At 34.5% G+C, this 19,825-nt stretch overlaps 1 protein-coding gene and 1 long non-coding RNA gene across 2 annotated transcripts in view; one reads left to right on the forward strand and one right to left on the reverse strand.

Moving 5' to 3' along the window:
• Nucleotides 1-19,825, reverse strand: part of crim1 (cysteine rich transmembrane BMP regulator 1 (chordin-like)) — a 258,179-nt gene that overhangs the window by 197,355 nt on the left and 40,999 nt on the right.
• On the forward strand, nt 9,463-13,192 carry LOC141378437 (uncharacterized). Its single transcript, XR_012393073.1, has 2 exons — nt 9,463-10,968; nt 11,159-13,192. It is a non-coding gene; the product is annotated as an uncharacterized lncRNA (long non-coding RNA).

Below are 19,825 nucleotides of genomic sequence, written 5' to 3' on the forward strand. Positions count from 1 at the left end.
CTTCTGCGCGAAAAAATACTGAACAAGAAAGTTCAACCCAGTTTAAAATGCAAACAAAAGCAGACCCTTTCATTTCAATGTTTTTTGGATGCAAACACTCAAAACAATCCAATGTCACAGAAAATTCAATAAGATTCTAAGGACAAACAATTTGTGTCTACAATAAACATGACATAGCAGCACAATGCAACTAACCACAACAAATATTTGACCCTGGACCACATAAAACAGTCAGAAGTCATCATTATTGGAAATTGCTGTGTTTCAGTCTTTCCACTGATGTATGGTTTATTAGGACAAGACAATATTTTGCTAAGATACTGTACAACCACTAAAAAATATGGAAGTTGGTTTGAAAAAAAAGCTAATTATTGAAATAAATACCTTAAATTATGATAGCTTCCTAGCAAACAATTTTGTGTTTAACAAACGTTTAATAGACACTTAAACATAGACAGCTTGGCTAAAACAAGGCTTAATTTGGGCTGTCAGTGAAAATCTAAAAGACATCAGTCCAAAACTAGACTAGTTGTCAAACAGACAGATTAGACAGACCGTATAGTAGTCCTATAGAAAGAACAAGGCAAAGGTCAGACATGTAAAGACTAGACTTGAGGAACGCTTCATAATGTTACAGGGTAACCAAACAAGACTCAGCAATGTCTGTGTGTGTGTGTGTGCTGTTTATATGGTCCATGTAATCAGTCTTGAGTAGCTCCCAGCTGTATGTGTGTTATCAATTGAGAACCGGACCATGTGTGTATGTGTGGTGCCTGAAGGGAGTTGTAGTTCATGAGGTTGTAGAATTGTTCGAGTGAAAGTGAATGTTCTCCATAGATCTATCAGGGTTAGACAGCTGATTATCGTGACACTAAACTACCCTGTAACCTTTGACTTCCATAATAGGAAAAACAAATATTATAAAAGTGGATGCAAGAATCCATCATACTTCAAAATATCTTCTTTTGTGTTCAAAAGAATAATGAGAATGGTTTGGAAAGATGGCAGAACCTTTAGTTTTGGGAAAACTACCATTTAACTTGTTAATGACATATAATTATGACGTTAATGAGGACTTAAATACACCAATTATTAAGTGTTACATCTGCTGAATTCACTGTGGTAACTTCTAAATCTTTAGCAAAAATGACGGTGATCTCAAGCAGGCCTAATTTACAAGCAACATTTAGTAAAACAGTCATGCTAGAATAGTGCTTAATCCAAGTTTCACCATGGCTTAAAACAATCGGAAAGATAAATATTCGAAACCATCAGAAGCTAAGCTGGCAGTGATGATTAATAATTTACTACATTCTAGTAATCCTTATAAATTTAACAGAAGATGAGTAAAAAAAAAAAGACTATAACTAATGCAGAACCTTTTTTCAGTACTTTGACAATTGGAAAAGAGTACAGCTTCTGTATTTCCCCCCAATTGATCATTTGACAGACTGGCAGAATAATGGATAAAGTGCTCAAAATGAATTGTTCGTTGAAGTCTTGAGCATCTCGACTGTTTTATCCATTCTGATAGGAAACAACAGGATGCGTACAGTTCCTTTTTCCTGCCAATTTGACAATGCAACCTCTTACCCAAAGCAACAATTAGAGTCTTTGTGAAATGCCAGATACAGAAATCTTTCGATTACACTGACACGGTCTTTCTGTCTCACATATACATCCTTCATCTGATCAAATGCTCAGAACCAGGGGGAAAAAAACACTCAAGGACCATGCTGTGAGCAACTGTCAGAGAGAGAAAGAAAACTGCTCCTTGAAGGTTCTGTGTTATCTTTACCAATTTAAAGGACAAACGAGTGGCACGCTTCGACGGACTGCAGCGTGATTCATCTTTATCAGCGAACCACACCAAACCCTCAGACCAAGCATCTACTGGCAGACACCGCAGGGACACCAGAATGTCAACAATTGACTTACAAACAAAACGCCTCACTTCCCTCCGAAATATCATCACATCTGCCATTTCAAGTCCATAACCGTTGCATCCCACCTTCGCACTGAGTAATTGCTGGCCCAAGGCTGAAATCACGAGGAAATAAGCTTATCACAAACGTCGCAGTTTTTTAAAGCTCTTACAGGAATTGAAAGAAACTGACTGAAGTAAATACGTTATCTGTAAAGGAGGCGATGATTGTAGGCAAGTGTCAGTCTAAATGTCAGACTTTTAAAAGCTTGGTTCGCCGTGCACATAATTGATCCTTTTCTATCCAGGAAAGTTTATGGGATTTTTTTGCCGTGTGACATCAAAACGATTAGTCACAAGAGGGCTTATTTTGGGGTCCTGGAAATGTTCTGACGTGAACTGACATTTCTGCTTTTTTTCAGTATCTCAATAGTACAACAGTAACAGTAATATTACATTTATGAACAAAACAATAAGAGTCATAAGTAAACACTTGTTCTTTTTAGGGGGTTATGTAAGGTCACTGAAAAATGCCGGTAAACAAACAAACAATCCAGCATTAAAAAAAAATAATAAATACATGTTACAAGCATTTTATCTACTTAACCCTCTATCACATGATGTTGCCATATGGCAACATGATATTTATGTTATTTCCCTGCCACTGTTTTTTTAAGACCAACATTTAATGTTTTTTTGTTGTTGTTGATGTTGTTGTTGTTGAAAAGATAAGACCGTAGTGTAGCCAATGATGTGCTTTGGTTAAGCCACATGGCATACAGTAATTTTCTGTAACGCGATTTCTGACAGACTGGCGTTTATTGTGGGTAAATGCTGAATGCAAATGTAAACATCAATAAAAAAAAAAACAAAGGATCAAATTATGTCAGATTCACAAAAAAAAAAAAAATCTGAAACATCACCTCCAGTAAGTTGTGATGACATATTCACAATTAATTTCTTTTTAAACAAATTTGTTTTTTGTAAATCGATCAAATGTGTGTAATAGTGGAACGTGCAATATTGCAATGGGTTAGCTAGCTAGCAAGGTCAGCTGTGAACTTTTAAGTTGTAACAATAACAACATGAATGCTAGTAATATAATGTTGAATAGTCATGTGTTAATAGCATTCACATTATAGATAAATCTACTTTTAATGGCAATATTACTTTTGAATATATCAATAAAGGTTATTACATTAGCAAACACCACAATGTTCTAGGTAAGTGAAAGAAGAAAAGGACAGAACTGGCTCTTCCAGCAGATGAATTGAGGATGATGAGATGTTTTAGTGACCATGAGAATGATACAGACTGGACATTAGATAAGAGTAGTGATGGAGACAGTTCTAGTAAGTTAGCACAGAGGCAGATAAGACAGGCGTAGTAAAGTATATAGCATAATATATAAACATTATTAGCAAGTAGCTACATTATTCTAAAGCATCTCGATATACTAGACTTGCTATTTATTTGTTATAATATTTACTGGAGAAAATATTTATATTTACTGTATGTTGTATACATGATAATAATAATAATAATAATATTCATATTATTCAGCAAATAAAAAAAAGGAATAAATGAAAGCTGTTGGAATTTTATTTGTTTGAAAGTGTGTATAAGGTGTCATTTATAAGTTCTGTGTTAAAGCTTGTTATTCTGCAACACCAAGTAAATCAAAACATAACAGAAGCCATAAATTAAATTAATTAAATTAAATAAATAAAATAAAATAAATTAGCTGGATTTTGCTCAATAAAAATAGTGACATATTGATAAATATAGGCAGATTCAGTAAACTGTTTTATAAAGTTTCTGTTCCTTAATATTTACAGTTAGAGCTAACATGATTAGCCTATATTTAAATATATTAAAATGTTTAACACATGATGTTTTACAGAGCAAGGAATTTTTCCACAGTATTTCCTATAATACTGCTTTCTCCTGAAGAAAGTCTTATTTGTTTTAATTAGGCTAGAATAAAAGCTGTTTTTTTAAAAAAAACATTTTAAGGTCAATATTTTTTGCCTCTTGAGTAATATATTTTTCCAATTGTCTACAAAACAAACCATCATTAAACAATGACTTGCCTAATTACCCTAACTTGCCTAATTAGTTCAGCCTTTAAATGTCACTTTAAGCTGAATAATCTTGAAAAAAAACTAGTAAACTATAATTTACTGTCATCATGACAAAAATAAATGAAAACAGGTTATTAAAAATGTGTTATGAAAAGTTTTATGTTTAGAAATGAGTTAAAATAAATAAAAATAATTAAAAATAAAACTTCTTTCCATGGGGAAAAATATACAGAGGGCTAATCATTAAAACTTCAACTGTATATCTAAAATAAATAACTTTATCTCACCCTGATCCCCACACATATTAAAACAAAATAATTAAAAACGAACATGACAGGCTTTCAATCCAAACACCTTACACTTTAAACAAGTGGCCCTTTTCGTAAACCTCTATCAGCGCGGTTTTCCAAACATGACCCTCTGAAATCTATCATTGGAAAACAGCAGCACTGATGCATCTGCAGCTCTGTTGATAGGATTATCCGCATGTGACAAGAATCTTTCAATCAGCTAAGATGAACCAGACTGGTGGACTCGTGTCAGCATTCGACCCGTCCTACATATATGTGTCAGAGAGCCTGAAATCTTCCACACCGGCAGACCTGTCAATACCATCAGCGTCCAGAGCAGGGGAAATGACCGCCGGGAACTGACCATGAGCCTCTTAACAGATTAATTACCAGACAAAGGCCACTGTGCTAATGGTGATTTCAGATAAAGTAATTCGATTGTCATTGTTTCAGCCACAAAGGGCACGCTGGCCTGTTTCTGCGCTGCTGTGCGACAGTGGAATGTAGTTCACTGGGCTTCATCAAAGCTCTGACTGGGTCACGGCTCTGTTGGTGGTCTTTAAACTATACATGCAATACAACTAAGAAGAAAGTTTCATCGCCGTGAGCTTGCTCTTTCATAGTTCACGAGGTCTCGGCTACGTGTTGAACATACATTGGTCTCAAAGGGTTTCGGCTCGAATTTCTGAAAGTCTGTTAAGTGGGAGTATGAAGCACGTTTCAACTCTGGCCCTGGAGATCTACCTTTCTATAGTTTATTATAGCTCCAACCTGTAACTTTCTAGTAATACTAAAAACTGATGGATCAATGTTAGAGCTAAATTATGCAGAAAATCACATATAATGCAAAAACCACCTGTTTCTGTGAAACTCTATAATTAATTACTCTCCCTCATGTTGTTTTAATCTCCTGAGACCTTCGTTCATCTTGAGAATCACAAATTAAGATATTACAGATGAAATCTGAGAGCTCTCTCCATTGACAACAACATTCTTAAGATGTTCAAAGTCCAGAAACATTCAAATCAAAACATTCCATGTGACGTCAGTGGTTTGATTGTATTGTATTTTAATGTGTGTATTTATATATTTAATGTGTATGGCCATACACACAAAGGGCTTAACAATCATGAGGAGGGTCTCTTCATACCACCACCAGTACGCAGCATCCACTTGGATGATGAGACGGCAGTCACAGGACCGCGCTGCCAGTGCGCTCACTACATACCAGCTACTGGAGATAGAATGATACAGCAAGTTCGGTGGATGGGGATGATTGGGGGGCCACATTAGTTAAAGGCCAATGGAGGAAATTTGGCCAGGACACTAGGGTTACAAAAATAGTCTTTACGAGAAGTGCCGTTGGATCATATGAAGCTCTAAAAACAAAAGAAAAGAAGTTAATAACACTTGTTGTTCGCCTATACTGTATCTTCTTTCCTGTGACACGTCATAGTGCACATTTTCTATGGACAGCCATTCGAGTCAACAGTGCAAGGCTCAATCGTTGAATTGGCCATAGTAAACACACACCCTGATCTGATGCAGAAGATGCAGGCAAACCAAATTGGGTCCCACTTTATATTAAGGAGCCCCTATTTTGCATTATAAAACGTCATATTTTAGTTTTAAGGGTCTCCAACAACGAAAGGCGCATTCACATTTTACCAGAACTGGAACTACATATTTGGTGATGGACCCTATCGACAATGATGCGTTCAAGCAAAAGATCCGAACCCAACTTGATTAATTTATTTGACTCTAAGTCAACTAAATTGCTAAAGAATCAATATTTTTAATTACAGTGCACTTTCATTTTTAAACCTCAGCTGGATGTTTGCATTCACTTTGAGCTGTGTTACATACTGCATGAAAGGTCATTTTCGAAAACCCATAATTTCTTTAAGTGCTCTTTAAGTGGCCTTACCTACCATGTATATGGATATATATATATATATATATATATATATATATATATATATATATATATATATATATATATATATATATATATATATATATGTATATATGTATAATCAATCTACTCACTGTACTGTTTTCATAATGTATTGCAGAACTCTTCTGATGCTCTTGAAGTGGGACACAGGTAGGGTCATAGACAGTTTTGGTGTTATGGGTAGGATTTAAGAGTGGGTTGAGGCATGAGTGATGATCAACAAAGTTTAAAGATTTAATTACATGCATGTATTACTTCAATCGTACATACAATGTAAAAACATGTATTTACACATTAAGTACATTGTAACAAGTGATTAATTTCATTGTAAGTACTGATGTTTTTGTTTCCAGATGTCTATGGTGGATGAGGGAGGTCTTGGATTGTATCTAAAATATCCTAATTTGTGTTCTAATGATGAAAAAATGGACTGAAATGACATTAGAGCAAGAAATTAATAAGAGAGTTTAAACTTTGGCGAGAATTAAACATTAAATCTAAAATAAAATATAAGATAAAATAAATAAAAAATAAGAACATAATTGACAAGTAAATAATAAATCAAATATCAAATAATTAATCAAATGTTAACATTTAAATGAAGATATGATTATTAAAACTACTTCAAACTATTATTAATCATACCTACACTAATATCTTAGGGATTCTTTATCGGTGTGAAATATCCGTAAATATCTTAGGGATATTTTTCAAAATGACATCCACTTGACATCAAGCATACAGATCGGTTGATGTCAAAAACCTTGACGTCCATTTGACATCCACACACTGATGCCCTTTTGACCAGCAAAATGTTGTTTTGAGGTCAATGTTTGATGTCGATTTGACATCAAGGTAGTCAATTGACATCAAATCAATTTGCATGACGTGTTTTTGTATGTTGTTTTGACATCAAGGTGCCCGCTGGCTAATGTCACAATACAATCCTCGATATTTTAACACACTACGGTTACATTTCTCAGGATAAAAACAGATGAAAAAACAAGCCTTAAATCAAAACCTTTGATGTTTCTTGACCATGAGCAGTCAGTAAATGGTGACAGTGCTACCATCAATTAACCTTGCAATCAATGAATCAATTGTAAGTCGTGGTGTAAGTCTCACAAAGCACCTTCTGCTGCGCCCGGGGGATGAGATGTCACGGTCACCAGTGCTAACACACCACTAAACTCCCAAACAAGATTTATTTACCAGGTAAATGAAAAAAAGATTTGACTTTAACTGCTTTCAGCTCTAAAGGAAGCTCTACTGACAGCTCTCTGGCAAAAACTGCCTGTGGCAAAGGTGACGGAATCAATGGCATTAACATCCCTAATTTTCCAACTCACAAGAAGGAAGGAAAAGCACTCCAGCCATAAAGTAGAGTTTAGACAGGGGTGTAAAAAGGTACTCAAAAATTATACTAGAGTGTCAAAATTTAAATTAATTATCTGGCTGAATTTATACTTTAGGGTGACACGGTGGCTATTATAAATAAACTTTGCTGCCATATCATGGCTGGAGAAACTCTAGGATTGTTTCTCAATATGCGTTCTTCAGCGATCTTGAGTCCTCGTGTTCTTGTGTAAGAGAGTCATCATCAACTGCCAAAGTTCAGTTCCAATACTCAAGACCGCAAGAACAGATGACGAGTGAAACTTCACAGATATGTTCTTGATATCGAGGACACATGGATTCAGACTTGAGCGCAGAACTCGCACGAGAAGTCCCAGAAGTCATTATGACTGGAGGTGGGAACCACAGCATTTTATACAGATTTGCTATTAAAGTTCAGAGATATAACTTGTTTATCTCAGGAGTTTCCCTAAATGAAACGGTGAAAGTAAACATGGACATGAAAATCTTAATAAGGGCATAAACACATTTAGGGTGTTTAATTGCTAAAATTTGTAGTAATATTAGTTTTATTTGTATTGTGCAACGTATATTTATAAGGTTTTTATGCATAGTATATATTGTGAAAAGGAGAAAAACAATAAATCGCTATATGAATGCTGTAATGTTTGAATAATTTTCCATTAAAAACATGTGAAGGTCATGTGACCATCCGGAAGAAAACAGTATCTCATTTCTTAAAGGATGCGTTCTCTGTTCTCACGGTGTGCCGAGTTCGTTAAGGTGACCTGTTCGTTAAGGTAACCTTCACAAGAACGCAGGTCCATTCTCTGCATTCTTGGAATTGAGAAACAGCTTAGGTGACTTGTAAAATAAGCCTATTCCCCTATTTCCAAACCTGAAAATTTCCAAACCTGAATTTCTTTAAAATGTTGGAGACCATTGACATCTACAGTAAAAATACAAAAAGAGTCAATGGCAAATGGTTTTCAGCGGAGGGTGCATTTTTTGGAAAGCATACTCTGACCTTTTATTTTAAAGTGTCAGTATATAATTTTAAGACCATTAATCTACTCTTAGTCAATAATTTAGCAAAAAATGTTCCTTTAAAAACTTTTTTGGAGATATGTATAATTTCATAAAAACAAAAAAGCAAAAAAATCAAATATATTTTAACTGCAACATAAATTCTCATTACTGAATTATTACTGGATACATTACTGGATTTCATCTTATATGCACCTAATCTTGTACATTCAGTCAATAGTTAATGTATATATAGCAAAGAACATGTTTAATTTACCATTTACCATATTTCACCCAAAACTAAAAATTCCAACATCATTTTCTCCTATTATGCGTTCTAAACTGGTTTGAGTTTGTTTATTTTTTAGAAGAAATATGTGACCATTGACTTCCATAGTATTTGTTTGTCCAACTATGGCAATCGCTGGTTCAGGGTTTTCAGCTTTCTTTAAAATATCTTCTTTAGTGTTCAACAAAAGAAAGAAAGTCAAAAAGGTCTGGAAACATGATCCTGCTTCAACAAACAGACTTGGTATAATTTACTAATCTAATAAAAAATGCATTTTGCTCAATTGAAACCAACAAAGGCCTGTAACATTTTAACAGTTCATAAAACTTTTGAATGAAACAATGCTATTGGAACAATATATATACTACTAAAGAAACAAGGAGGATGTCTTTCAAAAAATTTGAATGCCTCTAATAAACCTCTGACTCTCTGACCACCTCAATTGTATTTTCATTGTGACTTTACTCAACCCCAGTAGGACATGGTTGTTACCGTTTACTCTGATTTTAGTATTCTCTGTTTTTTTTTTTTTATTTGTATGACTTTTGTTACTATACTTGTGTTTACTGGTATCCTTGTTTTTTTTTTTTCCTTTGTTGTTTTTGTTTGTATGTTCATCTTATTTTAGCTTTGTTTGTTTTTATGTCCATTAAAACCAATAAACAAAAAATAAAAAAGGCTTGAGGAAGAGTGAATATTCTTTTTTTTTTCATGTGAAAAATCTCTTTAATGTCCATAAAATATGAGATGCTTAAATGTAATAATGTAAGCATTAATTTTTCCAGTTTAAATGCAACTGTAACCAGTAAAAATGTACAGTTTCTTCTTTGAAAATGTACTCAAGCAACAGTTCAAGCTGCCAGTTTGAACTGCAGTTGAGTAAGGTAAAATCCCTCCCAAATAATACTTACAGTACAGTACAGTAATCAAGTATATTACACCCCTGGACTATTAACAGCTGTTTGTGATGTGGCGGCGCTCTGGCTTTCGCAGTGTCTAGCATGTCCAGACGGCTGGACAGATTGATGTGAGGAGTTTCGAAAGCTGCATTGCCTCTAAATCTTGGCTCCTGCGAAGAGGAAGAACACATTCGTGCTGAACAGACAGTTGTCCTCAAACATTTACGGCTGCCAAAGTCAGGGGAGGATAAAATAACACGCCGCAAGAATGCTGAGGATATTTTTACAGACTTTTGAAAAAGCCACACAGATTAATTACACTCTGCCCCCACAAATAATTAATTAATGCCTGAAAACATGTGCTAAAGCATGTGGGTTTGCTGTTTTTGATGTGTGTGTGTGTGTGTGTGTGTCTATATATAAATGTGTCTATATATAAATGCGATTTTAAGTAATGTTTTGTTTTATTTTAGGGGGCTGCAAAGTGAGTGGCTTAGTGGTTAGCACAGTATCCTCGCAGCAAGATGGTTGCAGGTTTGAGTGGTAACGTCCACACAATGTCAAACTGTAACATCATTAGACATTGATATTTGGTTGATTTTAGGTTGTATTGGAAAGTGCGACATCGAGCTAACATTTAAAATCAACGTCATATTGACATTAAATACTGACATTTATTCGTCAGGTATGGCAACCAAAATCCAACATCTGATATCCATCGTATCGATAACACAACATCAAACTATAACATCATTAGATGTTGATATTTGGTTAATTTTAGGTTGTGTTAGTAAGTGACTAAAATCCAACGTCGAGCCAACATCTTAAACCACTGTCATATTGATGTCAGATATTGACATTTATTCGTCAGGTATGACAACCAAAATCCAACATCTGATAGACGTCACAGTGGTAACGTCCACACAACATCAAGCTGTAACATCATTAGACGTTGATATTTGGTTTACTTTAGGTTGTGTTAGTAAGTGACTAAAATCCAATGTGGAGCCAACATCTTAAACCAACATCATATTTACATCAAATACTGAAATTTATTTGTCAGGTATGGCAACCAAAATCCAACATCTGATAGACGTCACAGTGGTAACGTCCACACAACATCAAGCTGTAACATCATTAGACGTTAATATTTGCTTGATTTTAGGTTGTGTTAGTAATTGACCAAAACCCAACATCAAGCCAACATCTAAAACCAACGTCATATTGATGTCAGATATTGACATTTATTCGTCAGGTATGGCAAAAAAAATCCAACATCTGATAGACTTTATAGTAATAAAGTCCACACAATGTCAAACTGTAAAATCATTAGACGTTGATATTTGGTTGACTTTAGGTTGTGTTAGTAAGTGACTAAAATTCAATGTGGAGCCAACATCTTAAACCAACGTCATATTTACATCAAATACTGAAATTTATTTGTAAGGTATGGCAACCAAAACCCAACATCTGATAGACGTCACAGTGGTAACGTCCACACAACATCAAGCTGTAACATCATTAGACGTTAATATTTGCTTGATTTTAGGTTGTGTTAGTAAGTGACCAAAACCCAATATCAAGCCAACATCTAAAACCAACGTCATATTGATGTCAGATATTGACATTTATTCGTCAGGTATGGCAAAAAAAAAATCCAACATCTGATAGACTTTATAGTAATAAAGTCCACACAATGTCAAACTGTAACATCATTAGACGTTCATATTTAGTTGATTTTAGGTTGTGTTAGTAAGTGACCAAAATCCAACTGGAGCCAACATCTAAAACCAACGTCATATTGACGTCAAATACTGACATTTATTTTTTAGGTATGGCAACCAAAATCCAACATCTGATAGACATCATAGTGGTAATGTCCACACAACATCAAACTGTAGCATTATTAGACGTTGATATTTGGTTGATTTTGGGTTGGACATTGGACACTGACGTCAACCTGATTTTCATGTCTAAACAAAAAGGCAACGTCCCCACAACATTGGGAAGCAACGTCAATCTAATGTCATTTTGACGCACTGTGCTTGCTGGGCTAAATTATGGATACTTTGATTTATAATATATATTAAATGTCCTCAAATATTTACTGTAGACTCAAACTCATGCCTAATAATCTAATAAATTCAGTAAATCCAGAAAACAACTTGACAAAATGTCAAGTACTGTAGTCTCTTAACTGTTTTCAATAGTTGTATGTACATTATATTTATATATAGTTCATTTTTAAGGCACTTTTTGAAAGCAGTGCATTAATTAGTGCGCTGACAACTTGCTGTGCTTTTAGACAGCTGGTATGAGCAAAAAAACAAGCCAGGAGAGTTCAATTTTAATTAAAATTTAATACCACGCCTCACCACTACAGACATACACATTCAGACAGACATGCTTTTGCTGTTGCATCACCGTTCATGCATTCTGTTTTATTTTTCATTTTGTTGCAAGCTGCTACTAGCTGTGCTTTTAAGGTGTCATGCCAAGTTAAAAACTGTGGTTTTCAGTCTAAAAATAAGTCATGAGGAACTCATGCTTTCAGTTTCATTCTGCTGGGCTCCGTCTGGCTACTTCTGAACATCTGATCTCTGAAGTTTGCTTATGACTGATTGTTATGTGGTAAATAATGAGGTTTTTAACGACTTTAATGATATATTTTTGTACATACACAAAGAGTCTGTTTTAGACTATTTTTAAAGTTTAATTTACCTCAGTGCAATTCACTTTTTATTGTATTCATTCATAAAATATCTATGGAACTGTTTTTTTATGAAATAATTTTGTTTTGGAAAGGCAGACCGTCAATGCTACACTCCCTGACAAAAGTCTTGTCGTCTATCTCAGTAGTAAGAGCATCAAATAACTACTTCTAGTTGATCAATTGGAAAAGAAGGTAGATTTTTTTCAATGAATCATCTGTTGAACTGCATCACAATCATTACAAATACTGCAGAAGACCTATTGGAACCCGCATGGACCCAAGATGCTCACATAAATACAATACAAAACACAGAAGAGGGCAAACTATTCAGCAGAATAGCGCTCCTTGTCATACTTCAGCCTACACATCAAAGTTGCTGTAAGCAAAAAAGCTCAAGATGCTCTAGGATTGGCAAGCCAAGTCACCTGGCATGAACATTATCGAGCATGTCTGGAGTAAAATGAAGGATGAGGCATTGAAGATAAATCCAAAGAATATTGGTGTACTCTGGGAATCTTGCAAGGACACTTTCTTTGTCATTCCGGATGACTTTACAAATAAGTCACAGAGTAGAATGTATGCAGTCCTCCAAGCTCATGGGAGTCATACACAATACTAATTCTTTTTCCACTGCAGCATGACTTTGTATTCTATACTGTATATTATTTCTGTTAAGTGACAAGACTTTTGTCTAAGCAAAGCCAGACCTTACTGTTCTAATTAAATAATTAAAAATCAAGGCTTGATCTTATTTTATTGTGGTAAAATAAGCATAATCTAGAGGCCTTTGCCTTTCATAAAAACCACTTCTGATACCTAATGATCAACTTGAAGTCAAGTTACTATTTGTTGTTCCTAAAACTTGGATAGGCGACAAGACTTCAGGTAGTCAGGTAGTGTACTTTGATGCACTTCTATATTGGTAACATTTAGATTTACAGTAGATACTATTAGGTTTAGAAAGCAATTTTCCAGATTTATTCCTGCTTCATGTCAGAAGTAGTACGAGAGCATAGAGTTTATTAGAAAAACACAGCACATCAGTTACCTGTCTGAGATTTGATTATTGTTTGTAGTCACGCCATGTTCCATCATGTCATTATTCAGTTTATACATGCTGTAATCCTTAAGAAGGTTCAAAAACATTGTGACTAAACCTTGTAACTCTACTGGATCTTCACAACATAACTCATAACTCACTGGCAATTTTGAAACATAACTGCACACATTTTGTACCATTTCAGCTGGGTAATCGTTTTGCTGGTACACATGGAATTGGTTGTTAGAATAAGAACAGTATTTTCTTTACTCAGGAAACAGTCTCCGTAATGTCAATGTTTTATGAATTTGAGTGGCCGACACTGTCTTGGTCTAGAATTTGCAGTCTAGTCATAACAAGTACTATCTAAAATTGCATTATATTTTATAAGTCTTCAAGAAGAGGAAAAACTGAGAACTCACATAGCTATATATGTGATACATGGCCACTTTATTAGGTACACATTACTAGTACCGGGTAGGACCCCCATTTTGCCTTCCGAACTGCATTAATCCTTCGAGGAATAGATTCAACAAGGTACTGGAAATATTCCTCAGGAGATTTTGGTCCATATTGACATGACAGCATCATGCTGCAGATTTGTCGGCTGCAAATCCATGATGTGAATCTGCCCTTCCATCACATCCCTCACTCTATTGGATTCAGATCTATTGACTGTAGAGGCCATTTTAGCACAGTGAACTCATTGTCATGTTAAAGAAACCAGTCTAAGATGATTCACACTTTATGACATGGCGCATCATCCTGCTGGAAGTAGATGTTTTTATGTCGTTAACGCCAAAATCTGACCCTACCATTCAAATGTTGCGACAAAAATCGAAACCACGGTCCTGACAACGTTTTTCTAATCTTTTATTGTCCAATTTTGGTTAGCCTGTGCAAATTGTAGCATCAGTTTCTTGTTCTTAGCTGACAAGAGTGGCACCCGTGTGGTCTTCTGCTGCTGTAGCCCATCCTCCTTTAGGTTTGATGCGTTGTGCATTTAGAGATGCTCTTCTGAATACCTCGGTGGTATCGAGTGGTTATTTGAGTTACTGTTGCCTTTCTATCAACTTAAACCAGTGTTGCCATTTTCCTCTGACATCAACAAGGCATTTGCACCCACAGAACTGTCGCTCACTGGATATTTTCACTTTTTCGTAACATTCTCTGTAAACCCTAGAGATGTGTATAGTGTTGTGCAGTAAAATCCTAGTAGATCAGCAGTTTCTGAAATACTCAGACCAGCTCGTCTGGCACCAACAACCATGCCACATTCATAGTCACCTAAATCACCTTTCCTCTCCATTCTGATGCTCGGTTTGAACTGCAGCAGATCATCTTGACCATGTCTACATGCCTAAATGCATTGACCTGCTGCCATGTGATTGGCTAATCAGAAGTTTGTGTTAGCGAGTAGTTGGACAGGTGTCCCTAATAAAGTGGCCAGTGAGTGTACAAGACAATAGACAATACATCAGAAACAGGCAATAAATAACATGATGCTGGCACTGGGCTGCTGTTTTTATGTTTAGTTTTTGATGATTGTGTATTTGTTGAAAGAAAAACTGATTGACATTTAATGCAATGCACTTTCTGCTTCAGTTGTGGCCATTTTAATCAAGAACAAACTACAAAAACCTTCAACAATAGCTAATCAAGAATCCTTGTAACACCATATGAGCTTGATTTTGGTCAAGTGTTAACAATGTAATGGAACATACAGACGTTTGACCACATGTAAGGCCACACATCAACAACAAGTCCTCAATCAGTAAATAAATCAATAAAATAATTATTTATAGCCAAAGGTGACAATACAGAAAATATTTCCAGAATTTTTATAAGTCATAATTTTTGATAATAGCCCCAGTTCAGTCATCTTCAGGAGTGACGCGTGCAGCAGTTTGTTCACACCCTAACACATTGAGCTCAGCCCATGTTCCACATCAAACGCTTCAATGCCTTGGCGTTTGCCTCTACGGGACAACAGGGAAAGTCAAAGTACAGTACTTTCAGGCATTCCGTTCTTGGGTTAGGCCGACCCCCCACACTCTCTTTGAAAACAGGACATTGTTAAAACAGAAACATGTTGCTTTTGGCATGAGAGGCTGCTCTCTCTCTTTCTCTCTCCCTCTCTCTTTCTCCCTGCATACAACGGGGCCTGCAATTAGCATGGCCGGCTCCCCAGAACAAATATTCTCCACTGTAATCCTGCCAAGGCAGCAGAGACACAGCTCTACTGCAAGAATGCTTGGCATTTCCTTTAATGTGCTTTTGGCCGAGTTGGGTCAGAGAAAACCAACAGTAACAGCAGAACTGAGTCCCACACAACAAAACTTCCCGTTCACGCTCACTTTCTCCCATGCTCACGGAACATTTCCATATAGAAAGAAAAGCATGTTTCCAACCCATCATTCTTTTTATCACCTGCTACTGTTCTCTAGGGTTTCTGTTAACTATAATATCTAAAACGCATTGCGTTTATATTATATTGTATTGTATTGTTTTGTATTATATTAATTATATTATATTATATTATATTATATTATATTATATTATATTATATTATTATATTATATTATATTATATTATATTATATTATATTATATTATATTATATTAAATTATTCATTTTCCTTTGGCACCACAGCGGAATGAACCGGCAACTGTTCTAGCATATGTTTTACGCAGCGGATGCCCTTCCAGTTGCAACCCAACACTGGGAAACACCCATACACTCACACATTCACACTCATATTTATATACTTATATTATATTATATTATATTATATTATATTATATTATATTATATTATATTATATTATATTATATTATATTATAACTTTTGCAATTGTACAATTTAAAGTAATATGTTCTGGTGAAATATAGTTTTTTTGTGCAAGCTACTGAGATTTCAGTATCACTTTACAATAAGGTTTTATTAGTTATTGCTAGTTAATGTATTTGTTATCATGAACAAACAATGAACAGTGAATTTATTGCAGTATTTATTTATCTTTGTTAACATTAGTCAATAAAAATAAAGTTGTTCATAGTCACAGTGCAATATTAACAGGTATGGATTTGGATTTTATTAATATTAGTGATAACATTTTACAAATAATTAGTCAACGTTCAACTGTGATTTTTAAATGCTGTACATGTATTGTTCTTTTATTTGCTCTAGTAAATACATTACCAAGATTTCTTCCAAATTGAAAACAGTAATATTGTCGTTTTCATTATAAAATAAAAATGGGTCAAAATAAAAAATAAATTAAAATTAAATAAAAAAATATCCATTTATATAATTTTGTACACAGTAACTTCAAAAATACACAGCAATATTTGGAAGAATTACTGATTTTCAACAGAAAATGTTATTTTGACCAAATGCTATTTTCTGAAACAATCTAAATTATATCTAATTTTTTTTTTTTTTTTTGGAAGAAATATAATCTGACTAGAATATACTGTAACACATATCAACATTTTATTTAAATACATCCCTGAGAACCTGAGATTTTCTAAGTGGTCCCTTGTTTAATGTTCTCCATAGCTGTATACTGTGTGCATGTATGTCAAATAAACGTTCTCTTTCCATAGCGACATTTGGCAAACTTTCAAGTAACATCTTTTTAAGCGACAGTTTCTAAAAGTAGAGCATTCGTCCACTTACCAAATTACTGCAACCTCTAGGTCAGGGGTCTAAAGTGGATGAGTGGAAGACTACCATTCACCTCCATGTTAATTTCAAACGCAGCCTCTCTCTAGTAGAGCCCCAGCACATTTTCTTGCTGCAGTTTAGACCAGTCATTTCACCTTGACAGTAAAATTACCTCAAATAACCTAGACCAGCGTTCTTAGAAGTCTCGATTGATCCTGAGAAGCCTGTACTTGCTCGAGCACTTAAACATTTTTTTTTTCAAATCTTTCATTTGTTAACAAGGTCGTAACCATATCTTAATCCTGGAGTGGACTAAAATGTTTTATGAAGTTTAAAGAGAAACATAGAGAACAAAAATATTAGGTCTAGCTGTATTTGGCAAAGTTATAATTTTGAACAATTTGTAAATAATATGTTAAAGAATGCAAACATTCATTCCTATTTGCATGCTTGAGAAAATATGACAGAAACATAACGTTTCTTTCTGTATTTAGTTGCAACAAAATAAAACACAGATATTGTCATAATTTTAAAAAAATGGTGAAATTTAAAGGGGGATTGCTGAATATGTTTCCTGAAGAGTTGTGTAATGAATAGTTGGGGTGACAACAAAGTTGAGGGTCCAAATGTATTTAATTACCTCTAAGTCAGGCAGGCAATGGTCAAAGCAGGAGCAAACAGAAGCATAAGGGTAATCCAAAAGTGTAGTCATGTTAACAGTCAAAATGGTCAATACAGGCAGCAAAACAACATAAATAATAAACATCACAATGTTTAAAAAGCATGGCAGGTGAGACAAGGGAACGCTTAGAAATTTCTCGGCAAACAAGACTTAGCAATGTGTGTGTGTGTGTGCAAGTGTGGTGCATAAATATTGATATTGTGAAACATTATTACACCTTCAAATTTTTTTCAAAAATTTTAAAAAATATTTTTTAATAAAATATACATAAATTTGTAATATATTGTATAATTTAGTATGTATGTAATTTATTACAATATTGTTTTTAAAAATTTTAAACTCAAAGTGGTTTTAGTTTAGTTAAGATAATATTGATGATAATAAATAACATGATGCATAAATGTAAAATATATAAATATTGTAATGTGGAGTGGTCGCTGACAACAGATGTGCGGATCCAAACACAGGTTTATTAAACAGAGATGGTCAGGCAAGCAATGGTCAACACAGGGGCATACAGATGTTAACAGGAAATCCCGACTCGTAGTCAAATAACAGACAAGTGGTTAATACAGACAGGAAGCAGACAACATAAAAAAACAAACAAGGTGAGGGTCAAAACTTGGCAAGACAAGGCAAAGTAAAACACGTTGCAATGTTAACAGTACAGGTAAACAGTATAACAAGACTCAGACAAAAAGAATGTGTGTGCTGCCTAAATAGTCCTGTAATCAGTCCATGAGCAGCTTCAGCTATGAGGGAGTGCAATCAGTGGAATCTGGAACAGGTGCGTGTGAGCGGTGCATGACTGGAACTTGTAGTACATGTAATGGCGGAATTGTAGTTCCTCAGCGATCTGCCTGGTGATTGTGACTAATATATACAGCCCCCCTAAATTATTATTACCCTCGTTTTTTTTTTTTTTTCCTCCAATTTCTGTTTAGCGGAGAGATTTTTTTTTTCAACACATTTCTAAACATAATAGCTTTAATAACTCATTTCTAATAACTGATTTATATTATCTTTGCCATAATGACAGTGAATAATATTTTACTAGATAGGCAGGATAGGGTAATTAGGCAAGCTATTGTATAACGATGGTATGTTCTGTAGACTATCAAAAAAATATATAGCTTAAAGGGGCTAATAATTTAGACCTTAAAATACTTTTTTTTTTTAAATTAAAACTTTGAAATAAAACAAATAAGACTTTCTCCAGAAGAAAAAAAAATTTTTTATCAGACATGCTGTGAATATTTCCTTGCTCTATTAAACATCATTTGGGAAATAGAAAAAAAAAATTCAAAGGGGGGCTAATAATTCTGACTTTAACTGTACCTATAATTTAAATGAAATGTAACATTTAATTAGAGATTGTAACAACAATTTCTACTGCATAACACATTTATTTCTCTCAATATTTGCAAATATGTGGCACCAGTGGCTCAGATTATGTGTGGGCCAACCCTTGCCTTGGTCAAAAATTGAATTCTTTAATATTTCATAGTTTAAGTATTAAATTCTCAGGCAAACTGACATGCCTAATTAATTCAGAGAACCTTGACCAATGTCTTGCACAGTGTCTAAAAGATTGACCTTCTACAATCAATTTTACATTCTTCTATTCCCTCATAGAAATAATTATGGCCATCAAAAAAAAAAAAAAAAAAAAAAACAGTAAAAGAAAGGAGACATGCAAAGCAACTACCCACTCATTTCCTTTTTTATGCATTTTAGGAATGGATTTATCCTAAATGCACAATACAACAACAGCAGAAGACTAACATCTCTCCATCAGGTCTGGTGATGATTTACTGCCCTGGTTTTTACTTTATATTTATTTATTTCTTTACTCTGTGAGAAAATCTACTTAGACATCAAAGGTCAACATATTATT

The sequence above is a fragment of the Danio rerio genome, chromosome 17 (genome assembly GCF_049306965.1).
Source record: "Danio rerio strain Tuebingen ecotype United States chromosome 17, GRCz12tu, whole genome shotgun sequence".
Classification (NCBI taxonomy): Eukaryota; Metazoa; Chordata; class Actinopteri; order Cypriniformes; family Danionidae; genus Danio; species Danio rerio.